This window comes from Oncorhynchus keta, chromosome 18, assembly GCF_023373465.1.
Source record: "Oncorhynchus keta strain PuntledgeMale-10-30-2019 chromosome 18, Oket_V2, whole genome shotgun sequence".
Lineage (NCBI taxonomy): Eukaryota > Metazoa > Chordata > Actinopteri > Salmoniformes > Salmonidae > Oncorhynchus > Oncorhynchus keta.
Genome location: NC_068438.1, coordinates 55,563,832 through 55,583,563, shown reverse-complemented (window position 1 = coordinate 55,583,563; position 19,732 = coordinate 55,563,832). Strand labels below are relative to the sequence as shown.

General features: G+C 50.5%; 2 long non-coding RNA genes across 13 annotated transcripts in view; both read left to right on the top strand.

Annotated features, from left to right (window-relative positions):
* LOC127909025 (uncharacterized) overlaps positions 1 to 588 on the top strand; it is a 1,785-nt gene extending 1,197 nt beyond the window's left edge. The window contains exon 4 of one of the 4 annotated variants that reach the window (XR_008069463.1): positions 535 to 588. This is a non-coding gene — a long non-coding RNA (uncharacterized LOC127909025). Of the gene's footprint in view, positions 2 to 83; positions 125 to 165; positions 467 to 534 lie in introns of those variants that run through there. The other 3 variants (XR_008069462.1, XR_008069464.1, XR_008069465.1) reach the window with 3 other exon arrangements.
* A 10,484-nt stretch (positions 589 to 11,072) lies between these two features.
* LOC127909024 (uncharacterized) lies at positions 11,073 to 19,156 on the top strand. Of its 9 annotated transcripts, none has more exons than XR_008069456.1 (3): positions 11,073 to 11,135; positions 14,661 to 14,724; positions 19,134 to 19,156. It is a non-coding gene; the product is annotated as an uncharacterized LOC127909024 (long non-coding RNA). The 9 variants fall into 9 exon arrangements; XR_008069458.1 differs by lacking the exon at positions 19,134 to 19,156 and adding an exon at positions 19,101 to 19,123; XR_008069460.1 differs by lacking the exon at positions 19,134 to 19,156 and adding an exon at positions 15,640 to 15,662.
* The last annotated feature ends 576 nt before the right edge of the window (positions 19,157 to 19,732 follow it).

Below are 19,732 nucleotides of genomic sequence, written 5' to 3'. Positions count from 1 at the left end.
GGTGTTGGTAGACTGAACATGTCCTAGTCCTCCTCATCCCAGGTGTTGGTAGACTGAACATGTCCTAGTCCTCCTCATCCCAGGTGTTGAGAGACTGAACATGTCCTAGTCCTCCTCATCCCAGGTGTTGGTAGACTGGACATGTCCTAGTCCTCCTCATCCCAGGTGTTGAGAGACTGAACATGTCCTAGTCCTCCTCATCCCAGGTGTTGGTAGACTGAACATGTCCTAGTCCTCCTCATCCCAGGTGTTGGCAGACTGAACATGTCATAGTCCTCCTCATCCCAGGTGTTGGTAGACTGAACATGTCCTAGTCCTCCTCATCCCAGGTGTTGGCAGACTGAACATGTCCTAGTCCTCCTCATCCCAGGTGTTGGCAGACTGGACATGTCCTAGTCCTCCTCATCCCAGGTGTTGGCAGACTGAACATGTCCTAGTCCTCCTCATCCCAGGTGTTGGCAGACTGGACATGTCCTAGTCCTCCTCATCCCAGGTGTTGGTAGACTGAACATGTCCTAGTCCTCCTCATCCCAGGTGTTGAGAGACTGAACATGTCCTAGTCCTCCTCATCCCAGGTGTTGGCAGACTGAACATGTCCCAGTCCTCCTCATCCCAGGTGTTGAGAGACTGAACATGTCCCAGTCCTCCTCATCCCAGGTGTTGAGAGACTGAACATGTCCCAGTCCTCCTCATCCCAGGTGTTGAGAGACTGGACATGTCCCAGTCCTCCTCATCCCAGGTGTTGAGAGACTGGACATGTCCTAGTCCTCCTCATCCCAGGTGTTGGCAGACTGACATGTCCCCCAGTCCTCCTCATCCCAGGTGTTGGCAGACTGAACATGGTATCTCCTCATCCCAGGTGTTGAGAGACTGAACATGTCCTAGTCCTCCTCTTCCCAGGTGTTGGCAGACTGAACATGTCCCTGGTCCTCCTCATCCCAGGTGTTGAGAGACTGGACATGTCCCAGTCCTCCTCATCCCAGGTGTTGAGAGACTGGACATGTCCTAGTCCTCCTCATCCCAGGTGTTGGCTGAGACTGAACATGTCCTAGTCCTCCTCATCCCAGGTGTTGGCAGACTGAACATGTCCCAGTCCTCCTCATCCCAGGTGTTGAGAGACTGGACATCCTCCTCCTCATCCCAGGTGTTGAGAGACTGGACATGTCCTACCTCCTCATCCCAGGTATTCTCTGAACATGTCCTATCTCTCATCCCAGGTGTTGGCAGACTGAACATGTCCCAGGTCCTCCTCATCCCAGGTGTTGGCAGACTGAACATGTCCTGGTCCACTCTCCCAGGTGTTGTATCTGTCTAGTCCTCCAGCCAGGTATCCTCTGACCATGTATCTCTACCCAGCAGATATCCTCAGGTGTATCTCTAGAGCAGGTATCCTGACTGGTATCCTCCTCATCCCAGGTGTTCTACCCAGCAGATTTCTTCTCTCACTGATGTCTCTACCCAGCAGGTATCTCTACCCAGCAGGTATCCTCTCTGACTGGTATCTCTACCCAGCAGGTATGCCCTCTGACTGGTATCTCTACCCAGCAGGTATACTCTCTGACTGGTATCTCTACTCAGCAGGTATATCTACCCAGCAGGTATCCTCTCTGACTGGTATCTCTACCCAGCAGGTATACTCTCTGACTGGCATCTCTACCCAACAGGTATCCTCTCTGACTGGTATCTCTACCCAGCAAGTATCCTCTCTGACTGGTATCTCTACCCAGCAGGTATCCTCTCTGACCGGTATCTCTACCCAGCAGGTATCCTCTCTGACTGGTATCTCTACCCAGCAGGAATCTCTATCCAGCAGATATCCTCTCACACGGGTATCTCTACCCAGCAGGTATCCTCACTGACTGGTATCCTCTCTGACTGGTATCTCTACCCAGCAGGTATATTCTCTGACTGGTATCTCTACCCAGCAGGTATCCTCTCTGACTGGTATCTCTACCCAGCAGGTATCCTCTCTGACTGGTATCTCTACCCAGCAGGTATCCTCTCTGACTGGTATCTCTACCCAGCAGGTATCCACTCTGACTGGTATCCTCTCACAATAGTATCTCTACCCAGCAGATTTCTTCTCTCACTGGTATCTCTACCCAGCAGGTATACTCTGACTGGTATATCTACCCAGCATGTATTCTCTGACTGGTATATCTACCCAGCAGGTATACTCTGACTGGTATCTCTACCCAACATGTATACTCTGACTGGTATCTCTACCCAGCAGGTATCCTCTGACTGGTATCTCTACCCAGCAGGTATCCTCACTGACTGGTATCCTCTACCCACTGGTATCTCTACCCAGCAGGTATATTCTCTGACTGGTATCTCTACCCAGCAGGTATCCTCTCTGACTGGTATCTCTACCCAGCATGTATCCTCTCTGACTGGTATCTCTACCCAGCAGGTATCCTCTCTGACTGGTATCTCTACCCAGCAGGTATCCTCTCTGACCGGTATCTCTACCCAGCAGGTATCCTCTCTGACTGGTATCTCTACCCAGCAGGAATCTCTATCCAGCAGATATCCTCTCACACGGGTATCTCTACCCAGCAGGTATCCTCACTGACTGGTATCCTCTCTGACTGGTATCTCTACCCAGCAGGTATATTCTCTGACTGGTATCTCTACCCAGCAGGTATCCTCTCTGACTGGTATCTCTACCCAGCATGTATCCTCTCTGACTGGTATCTCTACCCAGCAGGTATCCACTCTGACTGGTATCCTCTCACAATAGTATCTCTACCCAGCAGATTTCTTCTCTGACTGGTATCTCTACCCAGCATGTATACTCTGACTGGTATATCTACCCAGCATGTATCCTCTCTGACTGGTATCTCTACCCAGCAGGTATCCTCTCTGACTGGTATCTCTACCCAGCAGGTATCTCTCTGACTGGTATCTCTCTGACCCAGCAGGTATCCTCTGACTGGTATCTCTACCCAGCAGGTATCCTCTGACTGGTATCTCTACCCAGCAGGTATCCTCTCTGACTGGTATCTCTACCCAGCAGGTATCCTCTGACTGGTATCTCTACCCAGCAGGTATCCTCTCTGACTGGTATCTCTACCCAGCAGGTATACTCTGACTGGTATCTCTACCCAGCAGGTATCTCTCCGACTGGTATCTCTACCCAGCATGTATACTCTGACTGGTATCTCTACCCAGCAGGTATCCTCTCTCACTGGTATCTCTACCCAGCAGGTATACTCTGACTGGTATCTCTACCCAGCAGGTATCCTCTGACTGGTATCTCTACCCAGCAGGTATCCTCTCTCACTGGTATCTCTACCCAGCAGGTATACTCTGACTGGTATCTCTACCCAGCAGGTATCCTCTCTGACTGGTATCTCTACCCAGCAGGTATACTCTCTGACTGGTATCTCTACCCAGCATGTATACTCTGACTGGTATCTCTACCCAGCAGGTATCCTCTCTCACTTGCATATCTACCCAGCAGGTATATCTACCCAGCAGGTATCCTCTCTGACTGGTATCTCTACCCAGCAGGTATCCTCTCTGACTGGTATCTCTACCCAGCAGGTATCCTCTCTGACTGGTATCTCTACCCAGCAGGTATCCTCTCTCACTGGTATCTCTACCCAGCAGGTATACTCTCTGATATCTCTACCCAGCAGGTATCCTCTCTCACTGGAACCTCTACCCAGCAGGTATACTCTGACTGGTATCTCTACCCAGCAGGTATCTCTACCCAGCAGGTATCCTCTGACTGGTATCTCTACCCAGCAGGTATCCTCTCTCACTTGTATCTCTACCCAGCAGGTATCCTCTATGACTGGTATCTCTACCCAACAGGTATCTCTACCCATCAGGTATGCTCTCTGACTGGTATCTCTACCCAGCAGGTATCTCTACCCAGCAGATATCCTCTCTGACTGGTATCTCTACCCAGCAGGTATCCTCTCTGACTGGTATCTCTACCCAGCAGGTATCTCTACCCAGCAGATATCCTCTCACACTGGTATCTCTACCCAGCAGGTATCCTCTCTGACTGGTATCCTCTCACACTAGTATCTCTACCCAGCAGATTTCTTCTCTCACTGATGTCTCTACCCAGCAGGTATCTCTACCCAGCAGGTATCCTCTCTGACTGGTATCTCTACCCAGCAGGTATCCTCTCTGACTGGTATCTCTACCCAGCAGGTATACTCTCTGACTGGTATCTCTACCCAGCAGGTATCCTCTCTGACTGGTATCTCTACCCAGCAGATATCCTCTCACACGGGTATCTCTACCCAGCAGGTATCCTCTCTGACTGGTATCCTCTCACACTAGTATCTCTACCCAGCAGATTTCTTCTCTCACTGATGTCTCTACCCAGCAGGTATCTCTACCCAGCAGGTATCCTCTCTGACTGGTATCTCTACCCAGCAGGTATGCCCTCTGACTGGTATCTCTACCCAGCAGGTATACTCTCTGACTGGTATCTCTACTCAGCAGGTATATCTACCCAGCAGGTATCCTCTCTGACTGGTATCTCTACCCAGCAGATTTCTTCTCTCACTGACTCTACCCAGCAGGTATCTCTACCCAGCAGGTATCCTCTCTGACTGGTATCTCTACCCAGCAGGTATCCTCTCTGACTGGTATCTCTACCCAGCAGGTATCCTCTCTGACTGGTATCTCTACCCAGCAGGTATCCTCTCTGACTGGTATCTCTACCCAGCAGATATCCTCTCTCACGGGTATCTCTACCCAGCAGGTATCCTCTCTGACTGGTATCCTCTCACAATAGTATCTCTACCCAGCAGATTTCTTCTCTCACTGGTGTCTCTACCCAGCAGGTATCCTCTGACTGGTATCTCTACCCAGCATGTATACTCTGACTGGTATCTCTACGCAGCAGGTATACTCTCTGACTGGTATCTCTACCCAGCAGGTATACTCTCTGACTGGTATATCTACCCAGCATGTATACTCTGACTGGTATCTCTACCCAGCAGGTATCCTCTCTGACTGGTATCTCTACCCAGCAGGTATCTTCTCTCACTGGTATCTCTACCCAGCAGGTATACTCTGACTGGTATCTCTACCCAGCAGGTATACTCTGACTGGTATCTCTACCCAGCAGGTATCCTCTCTGACTGGTATCTCTCACAATAGTATCTCTTCCCAGCAGATTTATTCTCTCACTGGTATCTCTACCCAGCAGGTATTACTCTATCCTCTGACTGGTATCTCTACCCAGCATGTATACTCTGACTGGTATCTCTACCCAGCAGGTATACTCTCTGACTGGTATCTCTACCCAGCAGGTATACTCTGACTGGTATCTCTACCCAGCATGTATACTCTGACTGGTATCTCTACCCAGCAGGTATCCTCTCTGACTGGTATCTCTACCCAGCAGGTATCTCTGACTGGTATCTCTACCCAGCAGGTATCCTCTGACTGGTATCTCTACCCAGCAGGTATCCTCTGACTGGTATCTCTACCCAGCAGGTATCCTCTCTCACTGGTATCTCTACCCAGCAGGTATCCTCTGACTGGTATCTCTACCCAGCAGGTATCCTCTGACTGGTATCTCTACCCAGCAGGTATCCTCTGACTGGTATCTCTACCCAGCAGGTATCCTCTGACTGGTATCTCTACCCAGCAGGTATCCTCTCTGACTGGTATCTCTACCCAGCAGGTATCCTCTCTTGATATCTACCCAGCAGGTATATCTACCCAGCAGGTATCCTCTCTGACTGGTATCTCTACCCAGCAGGTATCCTCTCTGACTGGTATCTCTACCCAGCAGGTATCCTCTCTCACTGGTATCTCTACCCAGCAGGTATCCTCTCTGACTGGTATCTCTACCCAGCAGGTATCCTCTCTGACTGGTATCTCTACCCAGCATGTATTCTCTGACTGGTATCTCTACCCAGCAGGTATACTCTCTGACTGGTATCTCTACCCAGCAGGTATCTCTACCCAGCAGGTATCCTCTCTGACTGGTATCTCTACCCAGCAGGTATCCTCTCTGACTGGTATCTCTACCCAGCAGGTATCCTCTCTGACTGGTATCTCTACCCAGCAGGTATCCTCTCTGACTGGTATCTCTACCCAGCAGGTATATTCTACCCAGCAGGTATCCTCTCTGACTGGTATCTCTACCCAGCAGGTATCCTCTCTGACTGGTATCTCTACCCAGCAGGTATCCTCTCTCACTGGTATCTCTACCCAGCAGGTATCCTCTCTGACTGGTATCTCTACCCAGCAGGTATCCTCTCTGACTGGTATCTCTACCCAGCAGGTATCCTCTCTCACTGGTATCTCTACCCAGCAGGTATCCTCTCTGACTGGTATCTCTACCCAGCAGGTATCCTCTCTGACTGGTATCTCTACCCAGCAGGTATCCTCTCTGACTGGTATCTCTACCCAGCAGGTACTTCTACCCAGCAGGTATTCTCTCTGACTGGTATCTCTACCCAGCAGGTATCCTCTCTCACTGGTATCTCTACCCAGCAGGTATCCTCTCTGACTGGTATCTCTACCCAGCAGGTATCCTCTCTGACTGGTATCTCTACCCAGCAGGTATCCTCTCTGACTGGTATCTCTACCCAGCAGGTATCCTCTCTGACTGGTATCTCTACCCAGCAGGTATCCTCTCTGACTGGTATCTCTACCCAGCAGGTATCCTCTCTGACTGGTATCTCTACCCAGCAGGTATTTCTACCCAGCAGGTATTCTCTCTGACTGGTATCTCTACCCAGCAGGTATCCTCTCACACTAGTATCTCTACCCAGCAGGTATCCTCTCTGACTGGTATCTCTACCCAGCAGGTATCCTCTCTGACTGGTATCTCTACCCAGCAGGTATCCTCTCTCACTGGTATCTCTACCCAGCAGGTATTTCTGACTGGTATCTCCAGCAGGTATTCTCTGACTGGTACACTAGTCTCTACCCAGCAGGTATCCTCTCTCACTGGTATCTCTACCCAGACTGGTATCTCTACCCAGCAGGTATCCTCTCTGACTGGTATCTCTACCCAGCAGGTATCCTCTGACTGGTATCTCTACCCAGCAGGTATCCTCTCTGACTGGTATCTCTACCCAGCATGTATACTCTGACTGGTATCTCTACCCAGCAGGTATCCTCTCTCACTGGTATCTCTACCCAGCAGGTATCCTCTCTGACTGGTATCTCTACCCAGCAGGTATCCTCTCTGACTGGTATCTCTACCCAGCAGGTATCCTCTCTGACTGGTATCTCTACCCAGCAGGTATCCTCTCTGACTGGTATCCTCTCTGACTGGTATCTCTACCCAGCAGGTATCCTCTCTCACTGGTATCTCTACCCAGCAGGTATCCTCTCTGACTGGTATCTCTACCCAGCAGGTATCCTCTCTGACTGGTATCTCTACCCAGCAGGTATCCTCTCTGACTGGTATCTCTACCCAGCAGGTATCCTCTCTGACTGGTATCTCTACCCAGCAGGTATCCTCTCTGACTGGTATCTCTACCCAGCAGGTATCCTCTCTGACTGGTATCTCTACCCAGCAGGTACTTCTACCCAGCAGGTATTCTCTCTGACTGGTATCTCTACCCAGCAGGTATCCTCTCTGACTGGTATCCTCTCACACTAGTATCTCTACCAGCAGGTATCCTCTCTGACTGGTATCTCTACCCAGCAGGTATCCTCTCTGACTGGTATCTCTACCCAGCAGGTATCCTCTCTGACTGGTATCTCTACCCAGCAGGTATTTCTACCCAGCAGGTATTCTCTCACACTAGTATCTCTACCCAGCAGGTATCCTCTCTCACTGGTATCTCTACCCAGCAGGTATATCTACCCAGCAGGTATCCTCTCTGACAGGTATCTCTACCCAGCAGGCATCCTCTCTCACTGGTATCTCTACCCAGCAGGTATCCTCTCTGACTGGTATCTCTACCCAGCATGTATACTCTGACTGGTATCTCTACCCAGCAGGTATCCTCTCTCACTGGTATCTCTACCCAGCAGGTATACTCTGACTGGTATCTCCACCCAGCAGGTATCCTCTCTGACTGGTATCTCTACCCAGCAGGTATCCTCTCTCACTGGTATCTCTACCCAGCAGGTATACTCTGACTGGTATCTCTACCCAGCAGGTATCCTCTCTGACTGGTATCTCTACCCAGCAGGTATCCTCTCTCACTGGTATCTCTACCCAGCAGGTATCCTCTCTCACTGGTATCTCTACCCAGCAGGTATACTCTGACTGGTATCTCTACCCAGCAGGTATACTCTGACTGGTATCTCTACCCAGCAGGTATACTCTGACTGGTATCTCTACCCAGCAGGTATCCTCTGACTGGTATCTCTACCCAGCAGGTATACTCTGACTGGTATCTCCACCCAGCAGGTATCCTCTCTGACTGGTATCTCTACCCAGCAGGTATCATCTCTCACTGGTATCTCTACCCAGCAGGTATACTCTGACTGGTATCTCTACCCAGCAGGTATCCTCTGACTGGTATCTCTACCCAGCAGGTATACTCTGACTGGTATCTCTACCCAGCAGGTATACTCTCTGACTGGTATCTCTACCCAGCAGGTATACTCTGACTGGTATCTCTACCCAGCAGGTATACTCTGACTGGTATCTCTACCCAGCAGGTATACTCTGACTGGTATCTCTACCCAGCATGTATACTCTGACTGGTATCTCTACCCAGCAGGTATCCTCTCTCACTGGTATCTCTACCCAGCAGGTATACTCTGACTGGTATCTCTACCCAGCAGGTATCCTCTGACTGGTATCTCTACCCAGCAGGTATCCTCTCTGACTGGTATCTCTACCCAGCAGGTATCCTCTCTGACTGGTATCTCTACCCAGCATGTATACTCTGACTGGTATCTCTACCCCACATGTATACTCTGACTGGTATCTCTACCCAGCAGGTATCCTCTCTGACTGGTATCTCTACCCAGCAGGTATCCTCTGACTGGTATCTCTACCCAGCAGGTATCCTCTCTGACTGGTATCTCTACCCAGCAGGTATCCTCTCTGACTGGTATCTCTACCCAGCAGGTATCCTCTCTGACTGGTATCTCTACCCAGCAGGTATCCTCTCTGACTGGTATCTCTACCCAGCAGGTATATCTACCCAGCAGGTATCCTCTCTGACTGGTATCTCTACCCAGCAGGTATCCTCTCTGACTGGTATCTCTACCCAGCAGGTATCCTCTCTCACTGGTATCTCTACCCAGCAGGTATCCTCTCTGACTGGTATCTCTACCCAGCAGGTATCCTCTCTGACTGGTATCTCTACCCAGCAGGTATCCTCTCTGACTGGTATCTCTACCCAGCAGGTATCCTCTCTGACTGGTATCTCTACCCAGCAGGTACCTCTCTGGTACTGGTATCCTCTCACTGGTATCTCTACCCAGCAGGTATCCTCTCCGACTGGTATCTCTACCCAGCATGTATACTCTGACTGGTATCTCTACCCAGCAGGTATCCTCTCTCACTGGTATCTCTACCCAGCAGGTATACTCTGACTGGTATCTCCACCCAGCAGGTATCCTCTCTGACTGGTATCTCTACCCAGCAGGTATCATCTCTCACTGGTATCTCTACCCAGCAGGTATACTCTGACTGGTATCTATACCCAGCAGGTATCCTCTGACTGGTATCTCTACGCAGCAGGTATACTCTCTGACTGGTATCTCTACCCAGCATGTATACTCTGACTGGTATCTCTACGCAGCAGGTATACTCTCTGACTGGTATCTCTACCCAGCAGGTATACTCTGACTGGTATCTCTACCCAGCAGGTATCCTCTGACTGGTATCTCTACCCAGCAGGTATCTCTCTGACTGGTATCTATACCCAGCAGGTATCCTCTCTGACTGGTATCTCTACCCAGCAGGTATCCTCTCTGACTGGTATCTCTACCCAGCAGGTATTCTCTCTGACTGGTATCTCTACCCAGCAGGTATCCTCTCTGACTGGTATCTCTACCCAGCAGGTATACTCTGACTGGTATCTCTACCCAGCAGGTATCCTCTCTGACTGGTATCTCTACCCAGCAGGTATCCTCTCTGACTGGTATCTCTACCCAGCAGGTATACTCTGACTGGTATCTCTACCCAGCAGGTATCCTCTCTGACTGGTATCTCTACCCAGCAGGTATCCTCTCTCACTGGTATCTCTACCCAGCAGGTATACTCTCTGACTGGTATCTCTACCCAGCAGGTATCCTCTCTCACTGGTATCTCTACCCAGCAGGTATACTCTGACTGGTATCTCTACCCAGCAGGTATCCTCTCTCACTGGTATCTCTACCCAGCAGGTATCTCTACCCAGCAGGTATCCTCTCTGACTGGTATCTCTACCCAGCAGGTATCCTCTCTGACTGGTATCTCTACCCAGCAGGTATCCTCTCTCACTGGTATCTCTACCCAGCAGGTATCCTCTCTGACTGGTATCTCTACCCAGCAGGTATCCTCTCTCACTGGTATCTCTACCCAGCAGGTATCCTCTCTGACTGGTATCTCTACCCAGCAGGTATCCTCTCTGACTGGTATCTCTACCCAGCAGGTATATCTACCAGCAGGTATCCTCTCTGACTGGTATCTCTACCCAGCAGGTATCCTCTCTCTCACTGGTATCTCTACCCAGCAGGTATCCTCTGACTGGTATCTCTACTCTACCAGCAGGTATCCTCTCTGACTGGTATCTCTACCCAGCAGGTATCCTCTCTCACTGGTATCTCTACCCAGCAGGTATCCTCTGACTGGTATCTCTACCCAGCAGGTATCCTCTCTGACTGGTATCTCTACCCAGCAGGTATCCTCTCTGACTGGTATCTCTACCCAGCAGATATATCTACCCAGCAGGTATCCTCTCTGACTGGTATCTCTACCCAGCAGGTATCCTCTCTGACTGGTATCTCTACCCAGCAGGTATTTCTACCCAGCAGGTATTCTCTCACACTAGTATCTCTACCCAGCAGGTATCCTCTCTCACTGGTATCTCTACCCAGCAGGTATCCTCTCTGACTGGTATCTCTACCCAGCAGGTATCCTCTCTCACTGGTATCTCTACCCAGCAGGTATCTCTACCCAGCAGGCATCCTCTCTCACTGGTATCTCTACCCAGCAGGTATCCTCTCTCACTGGTATCTCTACCCAGCAGGTATCCTCTCTGACTGGTATCTCTACCCAGCAGGTATCCTCTCTCACTGGTATCTCTACCCAGCAGGTATCCTCTCTGACTGGTATCTCTACCCAGCAGGTATCCTCTCTGACTGGTATCTCTACCCAGCAGGTATCCTCTCTCACTGGTATCTCTACCCAGCAGGTATCCTCTGACTGGTATCTCTACCCAGCAGGTATCCTCTGACTGGTATCTCTACCCAGCAGGTATCTCTCTGACTGGTATCTCTACCCAGCAGGTATCCTCTCTGACTGGTATCTCTACCCAGCAGGTATACTCTGACTGGTATCTCTACCCAGCAGGTATCCTCTCTGACTGGTATCTCTATATCTACAGCAGGTATCCTCTCTGACTGGTATCTCTACCCAGCAGGTATCCTCTCTGACTGGTATCTCTACCCAGCAGGTATCCTCTCTCACTGGTATCTCTACCCAGCAGGTATCCTCTCTGACTGGTATCTCTACCCAGCAGGTATCCTCTCTGACTGGTATCTCTACCCAGCAGGTATCCTCTGACTGGTATCTCTACCCAGCAGGTATCCTCTCTGACTGGTATCTCTACCCAGCAGGTATACCCAGCAGGTATCCTCTCTGACTGGTATCTCTACATAGCAGGTATCCTCTGTGACTGGTATCTATACCCAGCAGGTATCCTCTCTGACTGGTATCTCTACCCAGCAGGTATCCTCTCTTACTGGTATCTCTACCCAGCAGGTATCCTCTCTGACTGGTATCTCTACCCAGCAGGTATCCTCTCTGACTGGTATCTCTACCCAGCATGTATTCTCTCTGACTGGTATCTCTACCCAGCATGTATACTCTGACTGGTATCTCTACCCAGCAGGTATGGTATCTCTACCAGCAGGTATCCTCTGACTGGTATCTCTACCCAGCAGGTATCCTCTCTGACTGGTATCTCTACCCAGCAGGTATCCTCTCTGACTGGTATCTCTACCCAGCAGGTATCCTCTCTGACTGGTATCTCTACCCAGCAGGTATCCTCTCTGACTGGTATCTCTACCCAGCAGGTATCCTCTCTGACTGGTATCTCTACCCAGCAGGTATCCTCTCTCACTGGTATCTCTACCCAGCAGGTATTTCTACCCAGCAGGTATCCTCTCTGACTGGTATCTCTACCCAGCAGGTATCCTCTCTGACTGGTATCTCTACCCAGCAGGTATCCTCTCTGACTGGTATCTCTACCCAGCAGGTATATCTACCCAGCAGGTATCCTCTCTGACTGGTATCTCTACCCAGCAGGTATCCTCTCTGACTGGTATCTCTACCCAGCAGGTATCCTCTCTGACTGGTATCTCTACCCAGCAGGTATCCTCTCTGACTGGTATCTCTACCCAGCAGGTATATCTACCCAGCAGGTATCCTCTCTGACTGGTATCTCTACCCAGCAGGTATCCTCTCTCACTGGTATCTCTACCCAGCAGGTATCCTCTCTGACTGGTATCTCTACCCAGCAGGTATCCTCTCTGACTGGTATCTCTACCCAGCAGGTATCCTCTCTCACTGGTATCTCTACCCAGCAGGTATCCTCTCTCACTGGTATCTCTACCCAGCAGGTATCCTCTCTGACTGGTATCTCTACCCAGCAGGTATCCTCTCTCACTGGTATCTCTACCCAGCAGGTATATCTACCCAGCAGGTATCCTCTCTGACAGGTATCTCTACCCAGCAGGCATCCTCTCTGACTGGTATCTCTACCCAGCATGTATACTCTGACTGGTATATCTCCCCAGCAGGTTTCCTCTGTCACTGGTATCTCTACCCAGCAGGTATACTCTGACTGGTATCTCTACCCAGCAGGTATCCTCTCTGACTGGTATCTCTACCCAGCAGGTATCCTCTCTGACTGGTATCTCTACCCAGCAGGTATCCTCTGACTGGTATCTCTACCCAGCAGTATCCTCTGACTGGTATCTCTACCCAGCAGGTATACTCTGACTGGTATCTCTACCCAGCAGGTATCCTCTGACTGGTATCTCTACCCAGCAGGTATACTCTGACTGGTATCTCTACCCAGCAGGTATACTCTCTGACTGGTATCTCTACCCAGCAGGTATACTCTCTGACTGGTATCTCTACCCAGCAGGTATACTCTGACTGGTATCTCTACCCAGCAGGTATACTCTGACTGGTATCTCTACCCAGCAGGTATCCTCTCTCACTGGTATCTCTACCCAGCAGGTATACTCTGACTGGTATCTCTACCCAGCAGGTATCCTCTCTCACTTGCATCTCTACCCAGCAGGTATATCTACCCAGCAGGTATCCTCTCTGACTGGTATCTCTACCCAGCAGGTATCCTCTCTGACTGGTATCTCTACCCAGCAGGTATCCTCTCTCACTGGTATCTCTACCCAGCAGGTATCCTCTCTGACTGGTATCTCTACCCAGCAGGTATCCTCTCTCACTGGTATCTCTACCCAGCAGGTATCCTCTCTGACTGGTATCTCTACCCAGCAGGTATCCTCTCTGACTGGTATCTCTACCCAGCAGGTATCCTCTCTGACTGGTATCTCTACCCAGCAGGTATCCTCTCTCACTGGTATCTCTACCCAGCAGGTATACTCTGACTGGTATCTCTACCCAGCAGGTATCCTCTCTGACTGGTATCTCTACCCAGCAGGTATCCTCTCTCACTGGTATCTCTACCCAGCAGGTATACTCTGACTGGTATCTCTACCCAGCAGGTATCCTCTCTCACTGGTATCTCTACCCAGCAGGTATACTCTGACTGGTATCTCTACCCAGCAGGTATATCTACCCAGCAGGTATCCTCTCTGACTGGTATCTCTACCCAGCAGGTATCCTCTCTCACTGGTATCTCTACCCAGCAGGTATCCTCTCTCACTGGTATCTCTACCCAGCAGGTATCCTCTCTGACTGGTATCTCTACCCAGCAGGTATCCTCTCTCACTGGTATCTCTACCCAGCAGGTATCCTCTGACTGGTATCTCTACCCAGCAGGTATCCTCTCTGACTGGTATCTCTACCCAGCAGGTATCTCTACCCAGCAGGTATCCTCTCTGACTGGTATCTCTACCCAGCAGGTATCCTCTCTGACTGGTATCTCTACCCAGCAGGTATCCTCTCTGACTGGTATCTCTACCCAGCAGGTATCCTCTCTGACTGGTATCTCTACCCAGCAGGTATCCTCTCTGACTGGTATCTCTACCCAGCAGGTATCCTCTCTGACTGGTATCTCTACCCAGCAGGTATCCTCTCTGACTGGTATCTCTACCCAGCAGGTATCCTCTGACTGGTATCTCTCTCACACTGGTATCTCTACCCAGCAGGTATCCTCTCTGACTGGTATCTCTACCCAGCATGTATACTCTGACTGGTATCTCTACCCAGCAGGTATCCTCTCTCACTGGTATCTCTACCCAGCAGGTATACTCTGACTGGTATCTCTACCCAGCAGGTATCCTCTCTGACTGGTATCTCTACCCAGCAGGTATCCTCTCTCACTGGTATCTCTACCCAGCAGGTATACTCTGACTGGTATCTCTACCCAGCAGGTATCCTCTCTCACTGGTATCTCTACCCAGCAGGTATACTCTGACTGGTATCTCTACCCAGCAGGTATACTCTGACTGGTATCTCTACCCAGCAGGTATCCTCTCTGACTGGTATCTCTACCCAGCAGGTATCCTCTCTCACTGGTATCTCTACCCAGCAGGTATACTCTGACTGGTATCTCTACCCAGCAGGTATCCTCTCTCACTTGCATCTCTACCCAGCAGGTATCTCTACCCAGCAGGTATCCTCTGACTGGTATCTCTACCCAGCAGGTATCCTCTCTGACTGGTATCTCTACCAGCAGGTATCCTCTCTGACTGGTATCTCTACCCAGCAGGTATCCTCTCTGACTGGTATCTCTACCCAGCAGGTATTTCTACCCAGCAGGTATCCTCTCTGACTGGTATCTCTACCCAGCAGGTATCCTCTCTCACTGGTATCTCTACCCAGCAGGTATCCTCTCTGACTGGTATCTCTACCCAGCAGGTATCCTCTCTGACTGGTATCTCTACCCAGCAGGTATCCTCTCTCACTGGTATCTCTACCCAGCAGGTATCCTCTCTGACTGGTATCTCTACCCAGCAGGTATCCTCTCTGACTGGTATCTCTACCCAGCAGGTATCCTCTCTGACTGGTATCTCTACCCAGCAGGTACTTCTACCCAGCAGGTATTCTCTCTGACTGGTATCTCTACCCAGCAGGTATCCTCTCTGACTGGTATCCTCTCACACTAGTATCTCTACCCAGCAGGTATCCTCTCTGACTGGTATCTCTACCCAGCAGGTATCCTCTCTGACTGGTATCTCTACCCAGCAGGTATCCTCTCTCACTGGTATCTCTACCCAGCAGGTATCCTCTCTGACTGGTATCTCTACCCAGCAGGTATTTCTCTGATTGGTATCTCTACCCAGCAGGTATCCTCTCTCACTGGTATCTCTACCCAGCAGGTATCCTCTCTCACTGGTATCTCTACCCAGCAGGTATCCTCTCTGACTGGTATCTCTACCCAGCAGGTATCTCTCTGACTGGTATCTCTACTGGTATCCAGCAGGTATCCTCTCTCACTGGTATCTCTACCCAGCAGGTATACTCTCTGACTGGTATCTCTACCCAGCAGGTATCCTCTCTCACTGGTATCTCTACCCAGCAGGTATACTCTGACTGGTATCTCTACCCAGCAGGTATACCTCTGACTGGTATCTCTACCCAGCAGGTATACTCTGACTGGTATCTCTACCCAGCAGGTATACTCTGACTGGTATCTCTACCCAGCAGGTATACTCTCTGACTGGTATCTCTACCCAGCAGGTATCCTCTCTGACTGGTATCTCTACCCAGCAGGTATAATCTGGTATCTCTACCCAGCAGGTATACTCTGACTGGTATCTCTACCCAGCAGGTATACTCTGACTGGTATCTCTACCCAGCAGGTATCCTCTGACTGGTATCTCTACCCAGCAGGTATCTCTGACTGGTATCTCTACCCAGCAGGTATCCTCTCTGACTGGTATCTCTACCCAGCAGGTATCTCTACTCTAGCAGGTATACTCTCTGACTGGTATCTCTACCCAGCAGGTATCCTCTCTCACTGGTATCTCTACCCAGCATGTATACTCTGACTGGTATCTCTACCCAGCAGGTATCCTCTCTGACTGGTATCTCTACCCAGCAGGTATCCTCTCTGACTGGTATCTCTACCCAGCAGGTATCCTCTGACTGGTATATCTACCCAGCAGGTATCCTCTCTGACTGGTATCTCTACCCAGCAGGTATCCTCTCTCACTGGTATCTCTACCCAGCAGGTATCCTCTCTGACTGGTATCTCTACCTACAGCAGGTATCCTCTCTGACTGGTATCTCTACCCAGCAGGTATCCTCTCTGACTGGTATCTCTACCCAGCAGGTATCCTCTCTGACTGGTATCTCTACCCAGCAGGTATCCTCTCTCACTGGTATCTCTACCCAGCAGGTATCCTCTCTCACTTGCATCTCTACCCAGGGTATCTCTACCCAGCAGGTATCCTCTCTGACTGGTATCTCTACCCAGCAGGTATCCTCTCTGACTGGTATCTCTACCCAGCAGGTATCCTCTCTGACTGGTATCTCTACCCAGCAGGTATCCTCTCTGACTGGTATCTCTACCCAGCAGGTATCTCTACCCAGCAGGTATCCTCTCTGACTGGTATCTCTACCCAGCAGGTATCCTCTCTCACTGGTATCTCTACCCAGCAGGTATCCTCTCTGACTGGTATCTCTACCCAGCAGGTATCCTCTCTGACTGGTATCTCTACCCAGCAGGTATCCTCTCTGACTGGTATCTCTACCCAGCAGGTATCCTCTCTGACTGGTATCTCTACCCAGCAGGTATCCTCTCTGGTATCTCTACCCAGACCCATCTCTACCCAGCAGGTATCCTCTCTGACTGGTATCTCTACCCAGCAGGTATCTCTCTGGTATCTCTACCAGCAGGTATCCTCTCTGACTGGTATCTCTACCCAGCAGGTATCCTCTCTGACTGGTATCCTCTCACTGGTATCTCTACCCAGCAGGTATCCTCTCTGACTGGTATCTCTACCCAGCAGGTATCCTCTCTGACTGGTATCTCTACCCAGCAGGTATCCTCTCTGACTGGTATCTCTACCCAGCAGGTATCCTCTCTGACTGGTATCTCTACCCAGCAGGTATACTCTGACTGGTATCTCAGCAGGTATCCTCTCTGACTGGTATCTCTACCCAGCAGGTATCCTCTCTCACTGGTATCTCTACCCAGCAGGTATCCTCTCTCACTGGTATCTCTACCCAGCAGGTATCCTCTGACTGGTATCTCTACCCAGCAGGTATCCTCTGACTGGTATCTCTACCCAGCAGGTATCCTCTCTCACTGGTATCTCTACCCAGCAGGTATACTCTGACTGGTATCTCTACCCAGCAGGTATCCTCTCTCACTGGTATCTCTACCCAGCAGGTATACTCTGACTGGTATCTCTACCCAGCAGGTATCCTCTGACTGGTATCTCTACCCAGCAGGTATACTCTGACTGGTATCTCTACCCAGCAGGTATCCTCTCTGACTGGTATCTCTACCCAGCAGGTATACTCTGACTGGTATCTCTACCCAGCAGGTATACTCTGACTGGTATCTCTACCCAGCAGGTATACTCTGACTGGTATCTCTACCCAGCAGGTATACTCTGACTGGTATCTCTACCCAGCAGGTATACTCTGACTGGTATCTCTACCCAGCAGGTATACTCTGACTGGTATCTCTACCCAGCATGTATACTCTTACTGGTATCTCTACCCAGCAGGTATCCTCTCACTGGTATCTCTACCCAGCAGGTATACTCTGACTGGTATCTCTACCCAGCAGGTATCCTCTGACTGGTATCTCTACCCAGCAGGTATCCTCTGACTGGTATCTCTACCCAGCAGGTATCCTCTCTCACTGGTATCTCTACCCAGCAGGTATCCTCTCTGACTGGTATCTCTACCCAGCAGGTATCCTCTCTCACTGGTATCTCTACCCAGCAGGTATCCTCTCTGACTGGTATCTCTACCCAGCAGGTATCCTCTCTGACTGGTATCTCTACCCAGCAGGTATCCTATCTCTCACTGGTATCTCTACCCAGCAGGTATCCTCTGACTGGTATCTCTACCCAGCAGGTATCTACTCTGACTGGTATCTCTACCCAGCAGGTATATCTCTGACTGGTATCTCTACCCAGCAGGTATCCTCTCTGACTGGTATCTCTACCCAGCAGGTATCCTCTCTCACTGGTATCTCTACCCAGCAGGTATCCTCTCTCACTGGTATCTCTACCCAGCAGGTATCCTCTCTCACTGGTATCTGGTATCTCTACCCAGCAGGTATCCTCTCTGACTGGTATCTCTACCCAGCAGGTATCCTCTCTCACTGGTATCTCTACCCAGCAGGTATCCTCTCTCACTGGTATCTCTACCCAGCAGGTATCCTCTCTGACCGGTATCTCTACCCACCAGGTATCCTCTCTCACTGGTATCTCTACCCAGCAGGTATCCTCTCTGACTGGTATCTCTACCCAGCAGGTATCCTCTCTGACTGGTATCTCTACCCAGCAGGTATTTCTACCCAGCAGGTATTCTCTCTGACTGGTATATCTACCCAGCAGGTATTCTCTCTGACTGGTATCTCTACCCAGCAGGTATCCTCTCTGACTGGTATCTCTACCCAGCAGGTATACTCTGACTGGTATCTCTACCCAGCAGGTATCCTCTCTCACTGGTATCTCTACCCAGCAGGTATACTCTGACTGGTATCTCTACCCAGCAGGTATCCTCTCTGACTGGTATCTCTACCCAGCAGGTATCCTCTCTCACTGGTATCTCTACCCAGCAGGTATCCTCTCTCACTGGTATCTCTACCCAGCAGGTATCCTCTCTCACTGGTATCTCTACCCAGCAGGTATCCTCTCTCACTGGTATCTCTACCCAGCAGGTATCCTCTCTGACTGGTATCTCTACCCAGCAGGTATCCTCTCTGACTGGTATCTCTACCCAGCAGGTATCCTCTCTCACTGGTATCTCTACCCAGCAGGTATTCTCTCTGACTGGTATCTCTACCCAGCAGGTATCCTCTCTGACTGGTATCTCTACCCAGCAGGTATCCTCTCTGACTGGTATCCTCTCTGACTAGTATCTCTACCCCCAGCAGGTATCCTCTCTGACTGGTATCTCTACCCAGCAGGTATATCTCTCCAGCAGGTATCCTCTCTGACTGGTATCTCTACCCAGCAGGTATCCTCTCTGACTGGTATCTCTACCCAGCAGGTATATCTACCCAGCAGGTATCTCTGACTGGTATCTCTACCCAGCAGGTATCCTCTCTCACTGGTATCTCTACCCAGCAGGTATCCTCTCTGACTGGTATCTCTACCCAGCAGGTATCCTCTCTCACTGGTATCTCTATCCTAGCAGGTATCCTGTGAAGATGCTGACTGGTATCTCTACCCAGCAGGTATACTCTGACTGGTATCTCTACCCAGCAGGTATCCTCTGACTGGT